This window comes from Rhinoderma darwinii, chromosome 1 (genome assembly GCF_050947455.1).
Source record: "Rhinoderma darwinii isolate aRhiDar2 chromosome 1, aRhiDar2.hap1, whole genome shotgun sequence".
Lineage (NCBI taxonomy): Eukaryota > Metazoa > Chordata > Amphibia > Anura > Rhinodermatidae > Rhinoderma > Rhinoderma darwinii.
In genome coordinates, this window is record NC_134687.1 from 652,740,973 (window position 1) to 652,760,253 (window position 19,281).

Below are 19,281 nucleotides of genomic sequence, written 5' to 3' on the forward strand. Positions count from 1 at the left end.
TAAGGACACCATTTATCAGTGCGACACCGGCCTGTGCGGAAAGGATTGCTCCACAGCGTAACACACATCTATGGAGAATTGTATTATTTACCCCATTATTATACCCTCTTATTATGGCCTGATGTACTCCACACACCTTATATATACCCTGATGTACTCCTCACATATTACATATACCCTGATGTACTCCTCACATATTACATATACCCTGATGTACTCCTCACATATTACATATACCATGATGTACTCCACACATATTACATATACCCTGATTTACTCCTCACAGCTTACATATACCCTGATGTACTCCTCACATATTACATATACCCTGATGTACTCCTCACATATTACATATACCCTGATGTACTCCGCACATATTACATATACCCTGATGTACTCCTCACATATTACATATACCCTGATGTACTCCTCACATATTACATATACCCTGATGTACTCCTCACAGATTACATATACCCTGATGTACTCCTCACATATTACATATACCCTGATGTACTCCTCACATATTACATATACCCTGATGTACTCCTCACATATTACATATACCCTGATGTACTCCGCCCAGATTACATATATCCTGATGTACTCCTCACAGATTACATATACCCTGATGTACTCCTCACATATTACATATACCCTGATGTACTCCTCCCAGATTACATATACCCTGATGTACTCCTCACATATTACATATACCCTGATGTACTCCTCACATATTACATATACCCTGATGTACTCCTCACATATTACATATATCCTGATGTACTCCTCACATATTACATATACCCTGATGTACTCCTCACATATTACATATACCCTGATGTACTCCTCACATATTACATATATCCTGATGTACTCCTCACATATTACATATACCCTGATGTACTCCTCACAGATTACATATACCCTGATGTACTCCTCACATATTACATATACCCTGATGTACTCCTCACAGATTACATATACCCTGATGTACTCCTCACATATTACATATACCCTGATGTACTCCTCACAGATTACATATACCCTGATGTACTCCTCACATATTACATATACCCTGATGTTCTCCTCACATATTACATATACCCTGATGTACTCCTCACATATTACATATACCCTGATGTACTCCGCACAGCTCACAAATACCCTGATGTACTCCTCACATATTACATATACCCTGATGTACTCCTCACATATTACATATATCCTGATGTACTCCTCACATATTACATATATCCTGATGTACTCCTCACAGATTACATATACCCTGATGTACTCCTCACATATTACATATACCCTGATGTACTCCTCACAGATTACATATACCCTGATGTACTCCTCACATATTACATATACCCTGATGTACTCCTCACATATTACATATACCCTGATGTACTCCTCACATATTACATATACCCTGATGTACTCCTCACATATTACATATACCCTGATGTACTCCTCACATATCACATATATCCTGATGTACTCCTCACAGATTACATATACCCTGATGTACTCCTCACATATTATATACCCTGATGTACTCCTCACATATTACATATATCCTGATGTACTCCTCACATATTACATATACCCTGATGTACTCCTCACATATTACATATACCCTGATGTACTCCTCACAGATTACATATATCCTGATGTACTCCGCACATATTACATATACCCTGATGTACTCCTCACATATTACATATACCCTGATGTACTCCTCACAGATTACATATATCCTGATGTACTCCTCACATATTACATGTACCCTGATGTACTCCTCACATATTACATATACCCTGATGTATTCCTCACAGATTACATATACCCTGATGTACTCCTCACATATTACATATACCCTGATGTACTCCTCACATATTACATATACCCTGATGTACTCCTCACATATCACATATATCCTGATGTACTCCTCACAGATTACATATACCCTGATGTACTCCTCACATATTATATACCCTGATGTACTCCTCACATATTACATATATCCTGATGTACTCCTCACATATTACATATACCCTGATGTACTCCTCACATATTACATATACCCTGATGTACTCCTCACATATTACATATACCCTGATGTACTCCTCACATATTACATATATCCTGATGTACTCCTCACATATTACATATACCCTGATGTACTCCTCACATATTACATATACCCTGATGTACTCCTCACATATTACATATATCCTGATGTACTCCTCACATATTACACATACCCTGATGTACTCCGCACAGATTACACATACCCTGATGTACTCCTCACATATTACATATACCCTGATGTACTCCTCACATATTACATATACCCTGATGTACTCCGCACAGGTTACATATATCCTGATGTACTCCTCACATATTACATATACCCTGATGTACTCCTCACATATTACATATACCCTGATGTACTCCTCACATATTACATATACCCTGATGTACTCCTCACATATTACATATACCCTGATGTACTCCTCACATATTACATATATCCTGATGTACTCCTCACATATTACATATATCCTGATGTACTCCTCACATATTACATATACCCTGATGTACTCCCCACATATTACATATACCCTGATGTACTCCTCACATATTACATATACCCTGATGTACTCCTCACATATTACATATACCCTGATGTACTCCACCCATATTACATATACCCTGATGTACTCCTCACAGATTACATATATCCTGATGTACTCCTCACATATTACATATACCCTGATGTTCTCCTCACATATTACATATACCCTGATGTACTCCCCACATATTACATATACCCTGATGTACTCCTCACAGATTACATATACCCTGATGTACTCCGCACATATTACATATATCCTGATGTACTCCTCACATATTACATATACCCTGATGTACTCCTCACATGTTACATATACCCTGATGTACTCCTTACATATTACATATATCCTGATGTACTCCTCACATATTACATATATCCTGATGTACTCCTCACAGATTACATATACCCTGATGTACTCCTCACATATTACATATATCCTGATGTACTCCTCACATATTACATATACCCTGATGTACTCCTCACATATTACATATATCCTGATGTACTCCTCACATATTACATATAGCCTGATGTACTCCTCACATATTACATATACCCTGATGTACTCCTCACATATTACATATACCCAGATGTACCCCTCACAGATTACATATGCCACTACATTATAAACTGAAACACCAGTAATACCGCAAACAGAACTACTACCAAGCAAAATCTAGGCGCCAAAAGACGCTTCCTGAATACTGAGCCCTACAGTGTGCCCAAACAGCAGTTTACTACCACATATGTGATTGCTATAACCGGGAGAACCCTTTTTAATTCAAATAATTTGTTATTTAAGTTTTTCAGACATATAAAACAGTACAACAATACAACAAGGCATCACTGCAAGTCTGTCTTGTCAAACCAAAAATACAGTTGTAAAGGGATTCAGAATATAATCTTGTATAACATACAATGAATCAATGCAGAGTATGATAATGTTATAGGTCCACTACAACACGACCCATAAGCATATGGACTCGACGCATCGCTGTGAACCAATCGGCCTCGCAAACCCCTTCAAACCTCAATGCAGACAGATCAGAGCAGAATATAGCAACAGCAGTGGTAACAATAACAGAAAATAACAAAACAAGAAATAACCAAGGGAAAATAGTCGATTTACCCTGAACAGAGTGTCTAAATATGTTTCGTTTATGAGGGACATGTACAGAAAGATGATCCGACCCATGCTGCCCAGTATACATTAAACGAGAGGATTGAGAAATTACCGAACGCTATTGCTCTTTCATACGTAAAAGTGGTGTTGATTAATGCAATGAGTTCTGGTACAGGGGGGACTTCAGGTTTTTTCCAGTATCTCGTTATCACTAATTTAGCCATTACTAGGATTTTGCAGGCAAGTCTCCTGTTTTTCCAGGGTATACTATCTAAGTCTAGGAATAGCAAGGACGTATGCGGCGTACGAGGTAAACTCATGGAGAATACATCTTCCAATAGCTTGTACACTCCCACCCAATATTGTTGAATAATGGGACAGTCCCACAATATATGGGTAAGTGAACCCCTGTATCCGCAGTTCCGCTAAAATAGTGCGCTAGAAGCGGGGTACATTTTATGTAAGCGGTCCGGTGTGTAGTACCACCTAAACAGAGTTTTATTTGCGGCTTCCAAATGAGAAACACACTTGAGCGACATGTATCCATTTCAGGGCCCGAGACCACTGGACTTGTGTGAAAGAGGTCTCCAACTCTCTTTCCCAAGCAACTATCTGGTTCGTTTTTTCAAAGACCGAGTGGGAAGACATTGAGCAGTATAAATGTTTTAAGCCCCTCGTACCTTTAATGAAGCTGTTCACTAGTATTAAGTTCCCATGGAACCGGAGGCCTACATGGCTCTGGATGAAACGTTTAACCCTGATATACCTGAATAATTCATTTTGTGGGAGAGAAGAGGACTTGGTCAGGTCAACAAAGCTCATAAATGTTTCCTCATGAAACAATTGTTCACACGTCTTGATGTCGTGTGCTTTCCATTTACCCAGATCTAAATCGACATTTGCTAATTCTAGAAAATCTATCGGAATGTATGATCTAGGTATGTCTAATATGTCAGAGGCTTTCATGTGCATATGCGCCCAACATTTCACAGTTGCTTTGGTGAGAGGGGACATTCCCCCTGGAAGTGGTAAGCCTGCTAGTGGTAAGTACAATAAGGCCTTCAGGTGTTTGGAGCCTATATATGACGCTTCAATCTGCACCCAGTGCTTCGAAAGGTCTTCTCTCCACCAATGTATGGCTTGTGCGGTTAACGTCACCACATAATAGCTATATAAGTGAGGAACGCCCAAACCCCCGAGGCCTGAGTTTTATACATGACTTGCATGGCAATTCTCGGCCTCCTCTTCTCCCAAATGAAGGACATTAATAGCCGTTGAGTGCGTTTAAAGTATGAGGCAGGGATCGCAATAGGGAGTGTCCTGAAAAGGTACAAAAGTTTTGGTAGAACCATCATCTTAAATGCCGCTATTCTACCCAACCAAGAGACCTCCACCTTCGGCATTCTATCAATATCCGCCTGGATCACCTTGTTGATAGGTATATAATTTGCTTCAAATAAATCTTTGTGATGTTTAGTCAAACGCAGACCCAAATAGGTTATCTCCTTCATGTTCCATACAAAATTATATCTGGACTGCAGAAAGTGCAGGGAAGACGAGGAGATATTCAAGGGGAGGATCTGAGATTTCATAGTATTAAGTTTGTACAAAGAGACCCTGCTGAAGTGTAGTAAGCTATCCATCACCGCTTCATAGGAGGTCTCCGGGTTACATAATGATAGAATTACATCATCTGCATAGAGTGATATGGTGTGAGTTTTTGATCCTATTTTAATACCCTGGACTGCCTGGTGTAATCTGAGAAGTTGAGCCAACTGTTCCATAGAGAGAACGAATAAGAGGGGCGACAGAGGGCACCCTTGTCTAGTGCAATTGGTAATTTTAAAGTCTTGGGACAAAACCCCATTAGTATAGATTTTTGCAGAGGGGTCCGAATACAGAGCCTGGATAGCCGCCATTATAGTCCCCGAAAACCCAATTTTCTGCAGTGTTGCAAAGGCATAGGACCAGGAAATACGATCAAAGGCTTTTTCAGCGTCCAATGCAAGCAATACAGAAGGAATCTGGTGCTGTTCAATGTGATGTAGCAGCCCCACAACCCGTCTTGTGTTATCAGAGCCTTGTCTCCCCTTTATAAAGCCAGTCTGGTCATCTGCTATGAGGAGGGGTAATAGAGGGGCCAGTCTGTTGGCAAGGGTGGAGGCATAAATTTTCAGGTCAATGTTAAGTAAAGAGATTGGCCTAAAATTCTGGGGTTGATCAGTGGTTTTCCCAGGTTTTGGAAGTGTGATTATTAAAGCCTCTTGGTTTTCTTTGGGGAAAGAACCAGACAACTGTGCTGATTGAAAGAGTTTGCATAAGTAAGGGGTGAGGGTCTCTCTAAAAGGTTTATAATATGCATTCGTGAGGCCATCTGGCCCAGGTGCTTTGTCCGGGGCTAGTTTAAGGATAACTTTATGTACTTCAGCGTCAGAAAATGGGGCATTCAGACTCTGTATTTGGTCCTCCGTGAGTTTAGACAAGGGAATGTCCTGTAAGAAGGTTTGAATGTCCTCCATGGTAGGGTGTGAAACAAATGGGTCTGATTTTAGATTATATAAGGATTCCTAGAAGATCTTAAATTTGTGTGCGATTTGTAGCAGATGTTCAATATGGGCCCGAGAGGTAGGATCAAGTAAAAAGGGGATTTTCATTTTTTGCCTCTGTTGTTTAAGGCGGGAAGCTAATAGTTTGCCTGCTTTGTTATTTTGTGAATAGTAACGAATTTTAGTTTTGCGCAGTGTCTTCTCGTATTCAGATACCATCGCTAGATGTAACTCTTGATGGACGCTACGTAGGTTCTCAGCTTGTTGGGCTGAAGGCGAGGCCTTGTTTAACACCTCCAATGCATACAATCGCTCCGTGAGGTCAGTAATTATGGCTGCCCTTTGCTTCCGTTCGCTATGTCCCATGCGGATTAAGGACCCACGAATATATGTCTTATGTGCATTCCACAATGTGCTATCCTGTACATCTCCCGTATCATTACTCCTAAAGTATTCTTTCAGGTCTCTCAAAATGTACTGTTTATATTTAGAGTGAGCAAGAAGATATGGATTACATCTCCAGACAAAGGCGTTATTAGCAGTATTGTGTTCTTGTAATGTGAGGGTTATGGCTGCGTGGTCTGACCAAGTAATCCCTTCGATCGTACAATTCACTAGACGAAGCAAGGAGTTCTTGTCAGTAAGGAACATGTCTAGCCTAGAATAACAGTTGTGTGGACTAGAATAGAACGTATAGTCCCGTTCTGTGCCATGTTGTATTCTCCAACTGTCATACAGGTCTTCCCGCTGGATTAAAGGAACAGTGTCATCACAAATATTTTATTTATATGTTAAAGATGTTAGTGCCTTAATATAAACGTTTATTTTCATTTGTGTGTTTGTGTTTTACTGTTTCTTTTTTTCACACTTTTTCTTCCCTATGGGGGCTGCCATTTTTTGTTCCATTTCTGTGTGTGTCGATTAACGACACACACAGACATGGAATACGGCAGCCACAGTCCCATAGGGACTGCGAACGGCTCCCGTCCCATTGACTGCCGTGTACGGCGTCTGTGTGGGAACTGCGCATGCGCCGCTCCCACACAGTCCTATTCGAAATTGGCGCCGTCCGGCGCCATTTTCCTGTGGACCGGAAGTCGCGGCCGGACAGTAATATTACTACTTCCGGTCGCGGCTTCCGGACAAGTGCACATGGAACAGCGGCAGCAAAGGGAGCGGACGGGCCGCGGCGGCAGGAGCAGGTAAGCGATTTCAATGTATGTTAGTGTTTGTGTGTGTTTACTACTGCATGTAAACCTACTACACTGTGGGTTACCTCAAAAAATGGCGACACACAGTGTAGGAGGTTAAACCTTTCAAACCCCTCGTTTATCCCGGCACTAGCCAGGATAAAGGAGGGGGGGGATGCTGAGCGCTCACTAGAGCGATAGCTTTTAACCCAATGTTGCAATGCTGCAATTTTGGGAACTAGCTCCAAACAGCTCCATCTAGTGACCAAAAATGGGTAGTATTATAAATTTGAAAAAATTTATAATATTTCCTGACTCGCGAAAAAAATAAAAAAAATTTGAACAATGTTTTATCACCCACACACTAAATGTTTAAATTTTAAAAAAAAAACATGTTTTTGGGGCGACACCATGCCTTTAAGGTTTTTAAAAGGGGTTGTCCAAATCTATCACTAGAGGTGGAATCTAAAGTTGCATCCATCACCATATTAAAGTCCCCACATACAATTACCTTGCCATCTTTGTGTTTGTTTAGGGCTCTAAATACTTTATGCATGAAACTCAACCACCGCGTATTAGGGGCATATAGGTTAACCAGGGTCGTTTTTACGTTGTTAATGAGGCACACCAACACAATGTAGCGACCGTTGGGGTCTATCTGGACGTGAACCAAGTGGAATGCTACAGTGTTCCTAACAGCAATCATTACCCCTTTGGATTTATTGTGGAAGTGTGAATGAAAGACATGCGGGAAAGCCGGGCACTTAACACGGTGTGCGTCCTTAGCAAGGAGGTGCGTTTCTTGTATACACAGGATATCGCAGGCCTGTGATTTGGCCTCTTTCCACATATAATTAAGTTTTTGAGGGGTATTCAACCCATTCACATTTAAAGACACTAATTTAAGCGGCATTTGTGCATTGAAATCAACATGCTAGGACTCCTCCTCCCACGCCCCGACATCATGAGCCCCGACCTACCCACCGGAATCGTATACCAACAGACCCAGGAAAAAGGCAGCCTATGAATCCATTGACCCACGTTTAGATAAGGGGGAAAAAAATCAAGATTAGGATTAGTAGTTTCAAAAGAACATACAATCTGCCCATACGTACAAGGTAAAACTTAGTCACATATTGTTGTGGCGTTTCACCAAAAGCTTCACCGGGAACCCTCAACGATACATTATTTGATTTTCCCTAAGTGCTGCCGTAATGGGTGCCAGATTTCTTCGCAGTTGCAGAGTTGCGGCCGACAGGTCTGTGAAGACCGAGATCTTACTATAACAAGCTGGTATCTGATCTTTTCTCCTAGTGGCCTGCATCAAACTTTCTTTGACATGAAAAAAGTGAATGCGCACAATGACATCTCGCGGGACATCCTCAGAAAGGTGTTTGGGCCGAGGGAGACGATGTATTCGGTCAATGATCAAGTCCCTTTTGTGAGCACTCGGGTAGCATGCTTTTTATAAAATCTTGCGCAAATGCATTAAGGTCTTGAGGGTTAACTTCTTCAGGGATGCCCCTAAACTTGACATTATTCCGCCTCGATCTGTCCTCCATTTTGGCTTTGACTTGGGCTAAATCATCCGCCATATCATAATGCGCATCGATTAATTCGTTATGAGATGATGTGACTTCACCCATTTTGTGTTCTAGGTGTTGTACTCTGTGTTCCACCTCTTGCACAGAGGCAGACAGAGGGTTAATAAGGCTTGCCATTCCTGCATGCAGGGATTGCTGTAAGGCTAATAACATTTTCTTCAACATCATCTCAGTAACTGGATTTGCAGAGGACGGTAAACTACCCAACATATCACACGAGGCCTCTAGAGGTGTCTGAGGTGTAAAAGCTGCAGTGAAGGAAGAGTGTCTTACCCCATCTGAGGGCTGAGCAGAGCTGACCAGGTTGCTTCTCTGTGAGCCAGGGCTCCTGCCTGAGGGAGAAGATGGCGCCGAAACAGCAGGCCCACGTGGAGCGGAGCGTAGAGAGCGGGTGTCGGCGTCCTCATGGTGCGACCCGGGACTCGCTACCGGGAAGTTCTCCTTCAACAGGGGTGAATTCAAAGCGAGGTAAGTGATCCGGCCTGGGAGCCAGCGTCTGCAGCGTCTCCGTCCTCCAGCGGTATGAGGGGGTAAAAGTCAGTGAGTTTCACCGGTTTGGGGACCGGACGTCTCTTCCTCGGCATCTCCAGGGTTCAGCTGCACACTATACGGGTGGAAGGTTCGGGTGTAAGGCAGTCAGCCGTCGCTTTATGTCGCTGGTGCAGGAGCTCGTCTATCAGGCGTCCATCTCTCTCCACAGCCAAGCCACGTTCCCCCCCGGGAGAACCCTTTTAACACTCTTTGGGGTGTGTGTCTCCAGTGGCAAAGGCTGGGCACAACATATTGGACTCTAAAATGGCATATGTGGAGAAATTGCAATTTTCACTTTGTACCATCCGCAGCGCATTAATTTCTGGAAAACACCTGTGGGGACAAAATGCTCTACACCCCTAATAAATGTCTTAAGGGGTGTCGTTTCCAAAATGGGGTGACTTTTCGGGGGTTTCCACTGTTTTGGTCCCAAAGGTGTTTTGCAAATTTTGGAACTTACCTGGTTGCCAGCGTGTGCTCTTGCCCTTTCGGATCTTGCATTTTCCAGCGTACGATGTGCAGTGCCTAGATACATTGGAAAGGAAAGCATCATTTGAGATGACGGTGGAAGTTTGGAGGCTTTAAAGGAAATATATGGCCATACATATCGGTACTCACCTGGTGAAGGCCTTCTACTCCACCTGTCGGGCTGGCTGCCTCTCCACACAGTTCCCTGGTGCTTGCTGGATGTTTGGAGGTAAAACCTGTATGAGCAATAAAAATTGGGTTTGCTGTATATAAAAAATCTAGAAAAAACACCCTTTTCAAGCTTTAAGACCGGGAAGGCTACATATTGACCCATTGGTCTATGAATAGACTGCTAGCCACTATAGATCCTCACAAAATCAAGGATCTGATTATTGAAATGGAGGGGAAAACAAACCTGCTGTGAAATCTGTCTACCTAATATACGAGGGCTATCTTCCTGTGACGAAAACGATATTATATAACAAGATTCTCTTCGAAAAATTATTACCAACTACGTGGAATAGGAACTTTGGCCACTCTAAGGATAAAAAATATATATTGTTAAAAACTGCAAGTGTGAATACAATCCAGCGGTTTTATATAAAAAACTTCTTTCTAAGAAATATATATATATTATGAATGTTATTTATCCTTTAGGGGACTTGGTTTATGTATAGAAGTTCCAATTGTATGTTTTTCCTGGCCAGGAGATTTTCTTTTAAAATTTGTATGAACTCCGATTATATCTGGAGTTCAAAATAAAATATATTTTTGATAATTTTCTATTAACCCAAGAGTGCCTAGTCATATTTCTGGAATAATTTTGTTTCCTTTTCTTTTTTCATAATTTCCTATCAGAAATGGCACCGTGCTATATTTTCATTGCATTTTTTGGTTTTCTTATTAGATATGGTTTAGTTATAACCACATCCTTTTCTATATATGTTTTGCAAATGCAACATGGCGCCCAGAAACCAATCCATAAAAATCTGTGCTCCTTCCATGTTGAGCAGTTTATGAGCACATAAGGGGTATTTCCATACACTGGAGAATTTTCTTTACAAAATTTGGGGTGCTTTTTCTCCTTTATTTGTTAAGAAAATGAACAATTTCGAGATAAAACTACATCTTATTGGAAAAAAATTTGCTTACTTGAGCGATGTGATAGCTTTTTTTTTGCAGGACGATCTGTCGTTTTTATTAATACCATTTTGGGGTACATGTGAATTGTTTTTTATCACTTTCTGTTACATTTTTTTGGGGGAGCTAAAATGACAAAAAAACAACAATTCTGGTGTCTCATTTATTTTTTTTTGTACAGCGTTCACCGTGCGGGTTAAATAACATTATATTGTAATAGTTTACATTTTTACGGATGTGGTAATAAGAGTTATGTTAATTTGAATTTTTTTTTTAACATTACTTTAGAGACAAGGTGGGATAAGGTTTTTTTGTTGTTTTTTTTACTTTTAGTTTTTTTTTTACGGACATTAAAAAAAAATAATTATTGTTTTTTTTCATTAGCCCCCCTAGGGAACTTGAACTAGCGATCGCTCACTCTGTATACTGCAACACTAATGTTGAGCGGTATATCGTTATTTTGACATTCCTTTGGCAGGCTTAATGGGAGTACAGAAATGGCAGACCTGGGCGCCTTCATTAGGCCCCCAGGCTGCCAAGACAACCATCAGCACCATTGCAGGAGGACTGATAAGCTTTCGGAGCAGGCCGGCCCCTTTTTCTAATGCCTTAGATTCTGCAGTCGCAATTGATCACGGCATCTAAGGGGCTAAACAGGCGGAATCAAAGTGATCTTTGATTCCACCCTTTGCAGTAAAGTGTCGGCTGTATTACACAGCCGACACCCGTTGAATATGGAACGTGTTCAGCCCGTGAGCGTGCTCCATACTTCCTTTTAACGCTTTTTACGTACATGTAGGTGACAATGCGTTAAGTAGGGGTTTATATGTAATTTTATCTTCATTTATTTTGTTTTTTTACTTTTATTTTTATGGTCTTTCCATGAGAAAAGACATTTGGGGAACTTTTTTTATTTTATTTCCTTTACACTATACTTTTCTTCTGTAACTGGGGAGATCAGCCCTGTTATAGTGACCATTGTTACTGATAGGGCTGTGCTGAGTCTAGTTAGATACAGCAGCAGCGTCCTACTACTGGCATCTCGGCTCTCATGTGAACAGTCACATGACCACCAGGATCAATAGAGGCAGCAGCGCTCATTGAGCGTTGTCTACGTGAGTGCAGAGAAGACAAGTTGTAAAAAACACTTGTCTTCTTTTCAGGGTCCCTGGCAGTCTCTGACGGCCAGGCACCCGACGTTTAGCTGCTCAATCACTCAGGCAGCAAACTTAAACCTGCACCATATATACACAATGGGCAGTCCTCAACTGGTTGAACATCATTTTAGGAGTCAATCGAAATGAAAAAACACATCCATTTTGGTTATTTATTTTGTACTTTGTCATTTATTTGGTTCTTCCATTACAAATCTTCTAATAACAACAGCTGGGAAGAAAGATCCTCATTATAGTTCTATATTTAATATGAGCCTGGGACAAGAATTGAGGCGCTATTAGAAAATACACAAGGTTCCCATGACAACTCTGCACACATGTCACAAGGGGACATGTTGTCTTCAGGATATTTCCGTAGTACAACCTTAGGCTGCAATATCAAGCAATCAGATCTCTGCTGTAAGCTACTATACACTAAATAGCTTTTAGGAACATGTCTGCTTTAAATGGACACTAACTTTTCAAACAACTTGTGGTAATCTAATAGTTTACCTGATATATATATCAACTTTGTAATTTACTTACTGTTATAATTGAGCTGTTTTGCCCCTGAAAATTTTATGTGAAGTTAGTGCCACTAGGTGAGAGACACACAGACGCTGCTGCTTCTAGAAGTCTATGAAAAAGGTAGGGGAAGCAGAAGGATGGAGCAGGAGCACAATGACACAGATTCTGTTGCCAATAGAAGTCTTTAATGAGGGGAGGGGGAGCAGGAGCACAAAGACAGATGCTTTTGCCAATAAAAGTTGTCGCTGCAGAATTTACTTTGTCCCTTAAAGAGGCTCTGTCACCAGATTTTGCAACCCCTATCCCCTATTGCAGCAGATCGGCGCTGCAATGTAGATAAGAGTAACGTTTTTTTTTTGTTTTTTTTAAACGAGCATTTTTGGCCAAGTTATGACCATTTTTATATTTATGTAAATGAGGCTTCCTAAAGTACAACTGGGCGTGTTTAAAGTTAAAGTACAACTGGGCGTGTATTGTGTATGTACATCTGGGCGTTTTTGCTTCTTTTACTAGCTGGGCGTTGTGACTAGAAGTATCATCCACTTCTCTTCACAACGCCCAGCTTCTGGCAGTGCAGACACAGCGTGTTCTCGAGAGATCACGCTGTGACGTCACTCACTTCCTGCCCCAGGTCCTGCATCGTGTCGGACGAGCGAGGACACATCGGCACCAGAGGCTACAGTTGATTCTGCAGTAGCATCGGCGTTTGCAGGTAAGTCGATGTAGCTACTTACCTGCAAACGGCCGATGCTACTGCAGAATCAACTGTAGCCTCTGGTGCCGATGTGTCCACGCTCGTCCGACACGATGCAGGACCTGGGGCAGGAAGTGAGTGAGTTCCCGGCGGCATCTCCCTCCTGAGAGACGCCAGCACTCACTTCCTAGTACGGACACTGTCTCCCGCAGTTCAGGAGCTTTAAGAAGGCCTTCACGTCAGCCTCAATCCTTCATCGTCCCGATGTGTCCCTACAGTTTTCGTTGGAGATAGATGCCTCCTTTGTTGGTGCTGGCGCACTTCTGTTCCAGAGAAGTTCCAAAGGCAAGACTGTGGTATGTGGCTACTATTCTAAGCTTTTTTCTCCCGCAGGGCGCAACTACTTGATTGAGGATCGGGAGTTACTTGCCATCAAGCTGGCTCTGCAGGAGTGGAGACATCTACTAGAAGGCGCAGCTCTTCCAATCCTGGTCTTCACGGACCATAAGAACCTCAGCTATCTCCAGACGGCCCAACAGCTGAACCCTCGTCAAGCCAGGTGGTCACTGTTCTTCGATTGGTTCCAGTTTGAACTCCACTACCAACCAGCCGACAAGAATGTGAGGGCCGATGCCTTGTCTAGGTCGTTTGAGACCGAGGACACTATGGGGTCCCCCTGGAATATCATTGACCCTTCTTGCATCATCTCCGTCAACCCTCTGCTAGTTAGAGACATTCCTCCGGGAAGGACCTTTGTACGTCTGGCAGACAGAGGAAGAATCCTTCGCTGGGGACACCGTTTCAAGCTGGCAGGTCACGCGGGTGCCCGTAAGACCCGAGACCTAATTGCCCGTCAGTTCTGGTGGCCCACGCTGCCCATAGACGTCACAGATTAATAATGTCCTCCTGTACGGTGTGCGCAGCAAATAAAGTTGCCCACTCCAGACCAGCTTGCCTGCTCCAACCACTGCCTGTGCCTGATGCTCAGTGGCGACATATTGCATTGGACTTTGTCACAGATCTGCCGATTTCTGCTGGATATAGTGTCGTCTGGGTGGTGGTGGATCGATTTTTCCAAGATGGCTTATTTTGTTCCACTGACTGGTCTGCCTTCTGCTTCCCGACTGGCCGGTCTCTTCATCCAACACATCTTCCGTCTGCACGGCTTGCCTCTGCATATTGTCTCGGATCGAGGGGTCCAGTTCACCTCAAAGATCTGGAGAGCACTCTGCGGTCTCCTCTGCGTAAAGTTGGACTTAACCTAGGCCTACCAGCTCCAGTACGATGGTCAAGTCAAGAGGGTCAATCAGATTATGGAGAACTAGCTGCGGCACTTTATCTCCAGGCAGCATCATGACTGGGTGCAGCTGCTTCTTTGGGCTGAGTTCTCTTATAACAACCATACTAGTGAGTCCACCACCTCCAGCCCGTTCTTCATTGTCTATGGCCAACATCCACGAATACTTCTTCCCGTTTCCACTATGTCCCAGGTGCCTGCAGTTGACTCTACCTTCAGGGACTTTCTGCAGATATAGCAGCGGACCCGATCTTCTATTCGGTTGGCGGTCGACCGCATGAAGATAAAGGCAGACACTAGAAGATTAGAACCTCCCCAGTTTCTTCCAGGTACTAAGGTCTGGCTGTCTTCCAAGAATATCCGGCTTAGGGTGCCATCTTGCAAATTTGCCCCCAGGTTCCTCGGACCCTTCGAGATTCTGCTGCAAATTAATCCTGTGTTTTACAAGCTTCGACTGCCTCTTACCCTCAAGATCCCAAACTCCTTCCATGTCTCCCTGCTGAAGCCCGTGGTCCTGAACCGCTACTCCAGGACTCCTAGTTCCACAGTGGCTCCTGGCGGCTCGTCAGGGACTTTCGAGGTGAGGGAGATCCTGGCCACCAAGAAAGTGGGAGGAAGGATGTTTTATTTGGTGGATTGGAGGGGATTTGGTCCAGAGGAGAGGTCTTGGGAGCCAGAGGACAACATTGATGCTCCTGCCCTCGTGAAGAAGTTTCTCTCCCGCTCTGGTCCCAAGAAGAGGGGGCGTATGAGGGGGGATACTTTAACGTCTATGGCCGTGGACCGTCGTCCTGACTTACCCACTGACGGCTGCGGCCATGGATGAGTGAGTTCCCAGCGGCATCTCCCTCCTGAGAGACGCCGGCACTCACTTCCTGATCCGGACACTGTCTCCCGCAGGGCGTGCTCACGGCCTTAAAGGGCCAGTGCGTGCACAGTTGCAGAATATCTGCAATTAGCCCAGAATGCTGCTGGACTATAAAAGGGGCTCTGCCCTCTTGATCCTTGCCTGAGCGTTGTTGTGTTACCGAAGTCTGTCAATGCAAATGGTCTCCTAGTGTTTTCCAGTTCCCAGTTTTACCTGTTGCCTGTATCCTTTGCTACCGTGCCGCTGTGCCGTCAAGAGTTGGAGTCGTGTTGTGTTATCCGCTGCATCTATTGTGTCGGACCCCGCCGGGTGTCTGTCTGTCGGAGCCTCATCTTAGCCTGAATCCACCGCTACTGTCTACATTGCCTTAGGTACCCTTTCTGAACTATAGACATTTCATTGTACTTGTTTGGCCAGCTGCTAACCCGCTACGCGGTACGGCCCAGTGGGTCCACACCCCGCGCCGTGACAGTAACATACAGAATCCCAAGCTCATCTTAGTATGTATCTTTAGCCAAAAGAAATGCAATGTCATCAAGTTTTGTCACGTCGGCCTCTGTAACAGCTAAATGCAAAGTCATACACCAGAAGGCTTAGATTAGAATACCCCATCCTCCTCTACTGTTTAACAGTTTCACCTGTCTGTCATGTTGAGCAATTTAGGTTCACACATATAAAGATATTAAAATATCTTTGACCATTCCCTTCTTTTGAACATAAATTTGCTTATCCATGTATTAGAATACTCATTCACTGGCTACATTCTGATCAGCTCCCCTGAATCAGGGCATCCCGTTGTGCCATTCACCTTGAGATGTCTATTCAGAATCTTGACACTTCGCTAACGTTTGTGTGCGTTTTACAGCACAGCAAGCGTAATCTCGCTGTAAATGACAGTTTACAGTGTAATCTCGCGAGACTACGCTTTCTGTGCTGTAAAACACACACAAATGTTAGCGAAGTGTCAGGATTCTGAATAGACATCACATCCTGGTTGGTAGTGATGTCTATTCACTGTCAGGACACTTGAGTAACGTTAATGTGTGTGTATGTGGCTGCACATAGTGATCTAGTACGATCACTATGTGCTGTGTAAATGAATGGAGAGAAGTGTATGACGCTGATTGGTCAGAGTCATACACTTCTCTCCACAACGCCCACTTGGTCAAAAAGTAAAACACGCCCAGTTGGGCATTAAGCAAGTCATTAGCATAAAGCTAAAATAGGTCGTAACTCCGTCAAAAATGATCGTTTTACTAAATAAAAAACAATGCTGTAATCTACTTTACAGCGCCAATCATATTATGTAGAAGATAGGGCACTTATAATGTGGTGACAGAGCCTCTTTAAGCGCTAGGGAAAAGAGATGGGACTGCAAGGCCAAGGCAATAACTTCATCTATCCTCAGATATGGCATCGTTTTTGAAGAAAGAGGGTACTGGATACATATACAACAATCCAGCAATTTAGCCAATACTGTGACTTGATGTTTGATAAACTTGTTCTTAAAGAGGCTCTGTCACCACATTATAAGTGCCCTATCTCCTACATAAGGAGATGGGGACTGTAATGTAGGTGACAGTAATGCTTTTTATTTAGAAAAACAATCTATTTTAAACCACTTTATGAGCGATTTTTAGCTTTATGCTAATGAGTTTCTTAATGCCCAAGTGGGCGTGTTTTACTTTAGACCAAGTGTGCGTTGTACAAAGGAGTGTATGATGCTGACCAATCAGCGTCATACACTTCTCTCCATTCATTTACACTGCACTAGCGATATAGCTATATCGCTATGTGCAGCTACATACACAAACACTAACATTTCTGTAGTGTCCTGATAATGAATATACATCACTACTAGCCAGGACGTGATGTTTATTCAGAATCCTGACACTTCTGAATCTTTTCTGTGAGATTCCAGCAAGGCAAGCGTAATCTCGTTTGAAATGACAGGTTACATCGTAATCTCGCGAGATTACGCTTGCATTGCTGGAATCTTGAATCTCACAGAGACGCTACAGACATGTCAGGATTCTGAATAAACATCACGTCCAGGCTGGTAGTGATGTATATTCATTATCAGGACACTGCAGTAATGTTTGTGTATGTAGCTGCACATAACGATATAACTATATCGCTAGTGCAGTGTAAATGAATGGAGAGAAGTGTATGACGATGATTGGTCAGCGTCATACACTCCTCTGTACAACGCCCACTTGGTCTAAAGTAAAACACGCCCACTTGGGCATTAAGAAACTCATTAGCATAAAGCTAAAAATCGCTCATAAAGTGGTTTAAAATAGATTGTTTTTCTAAATAAAAAGCATTACTGTCACCTACATTACAGCGCCGATCTCCTTATATAGGAGATAGGGCACTTATAATGTGGTGACATAGCCTCTTTAACCCGTGAGTGACCGCCAATACGCCTTTTAACGGCGGACACTAACGGGCTTTATTCTGATGCATATGCCTTTTTACGGCACGGCATCAGGATAAAGTAAACAGAGCAGGGAGCCGTCAAATCTCCCTGCTCTCAGCTGTCAGAGGCAGCTGAGGGCTGGGGGCGTCCCTGCTCTGCCGTGTGAGATCGATATTAGTATCGAGCTCACCCGTTTAACCCCTCAGATGCGGTGAACAATAGCGTGCACCGCATCTGAGTGGTTTTGGAGAGAGGGAGGGAGCTCCCTCTCTCTCCCACCGACACCTGGCGATAGGATCGCCGAGTGTCTGTGTCTCCAATGGCAGCCGGGGGCCTAATAAAGGCCCCCAGGTCTGCCTGGAGTGAATGCCTGCTAGATCATGCCAGAGGCATGACCTAGCAGATGCCTGTCCGTTTTAAACGGACAGGCAGTAATACACTGCAATACAAAAGTATTGCAGTGTATTATAATAGCGATCGGAGAATCGCATATTAAAGTCCCCTAGTGGCACTAGTAAAAAAATGTAATAAAGTTAATTTAAAAAAAAAAAAGTGAAAAAAAATGAAAAACCCACCTTTTCCCCTTACAAAATGCTTTACTATTAAAAAAACAATAAAGTAAAAAAGTTACACATATTTGGTATCGCCGCATCCGTAACGACCCCGACTATAAATCTCTAACATTATTTAAACCGCACGGTGAACGCCGTAAAAAATGTAATAAACTATGGAAAAATTGCTGTTTTCTGTGAATCCTAACTTAAAAAAAATATGATAAAAAGTGATCAAAATGTTGCATCTACTCCAAAATGGTACCAATAAAAACTACAAGTCTTCCCGCAAAAAAAAGCCCTCATACAACTGCCTCGGCGGAACAATAAGAAAGTTATGGCTCTTCAAATATGGAGACACAAAAACAAATAATTTTGAAAAAAAAGCGTTTATACTGTGTAAGGGCAGATTCAGACGAACGCGGCGTTTTGCGCACGCAAAAAACTTTTGACAGCTGCGTGTGTCATCCGTGTATGATGCGCGGCTGCGTGATTTTCGCGCAGCCGCCATCATAGAG

At 42.9% G+C, this 19,281-nt stretch overlaps 1 protein-coding gene across 1 annotated transcript in view; it reads left to right on the top strand.

Moving 5' to 3' along the window:
• Positions 1-19,281, top strand: part of LOC142700654 (uncharacterized) — a gene marked incomplete at its 5' end in the record, with an annotated part of 40,101 nt that overhangs the window by 1,104 nt on the left and 19,716 nt on the right. The gene's annotated exons all lie outside the window — the stretch shown is intronic.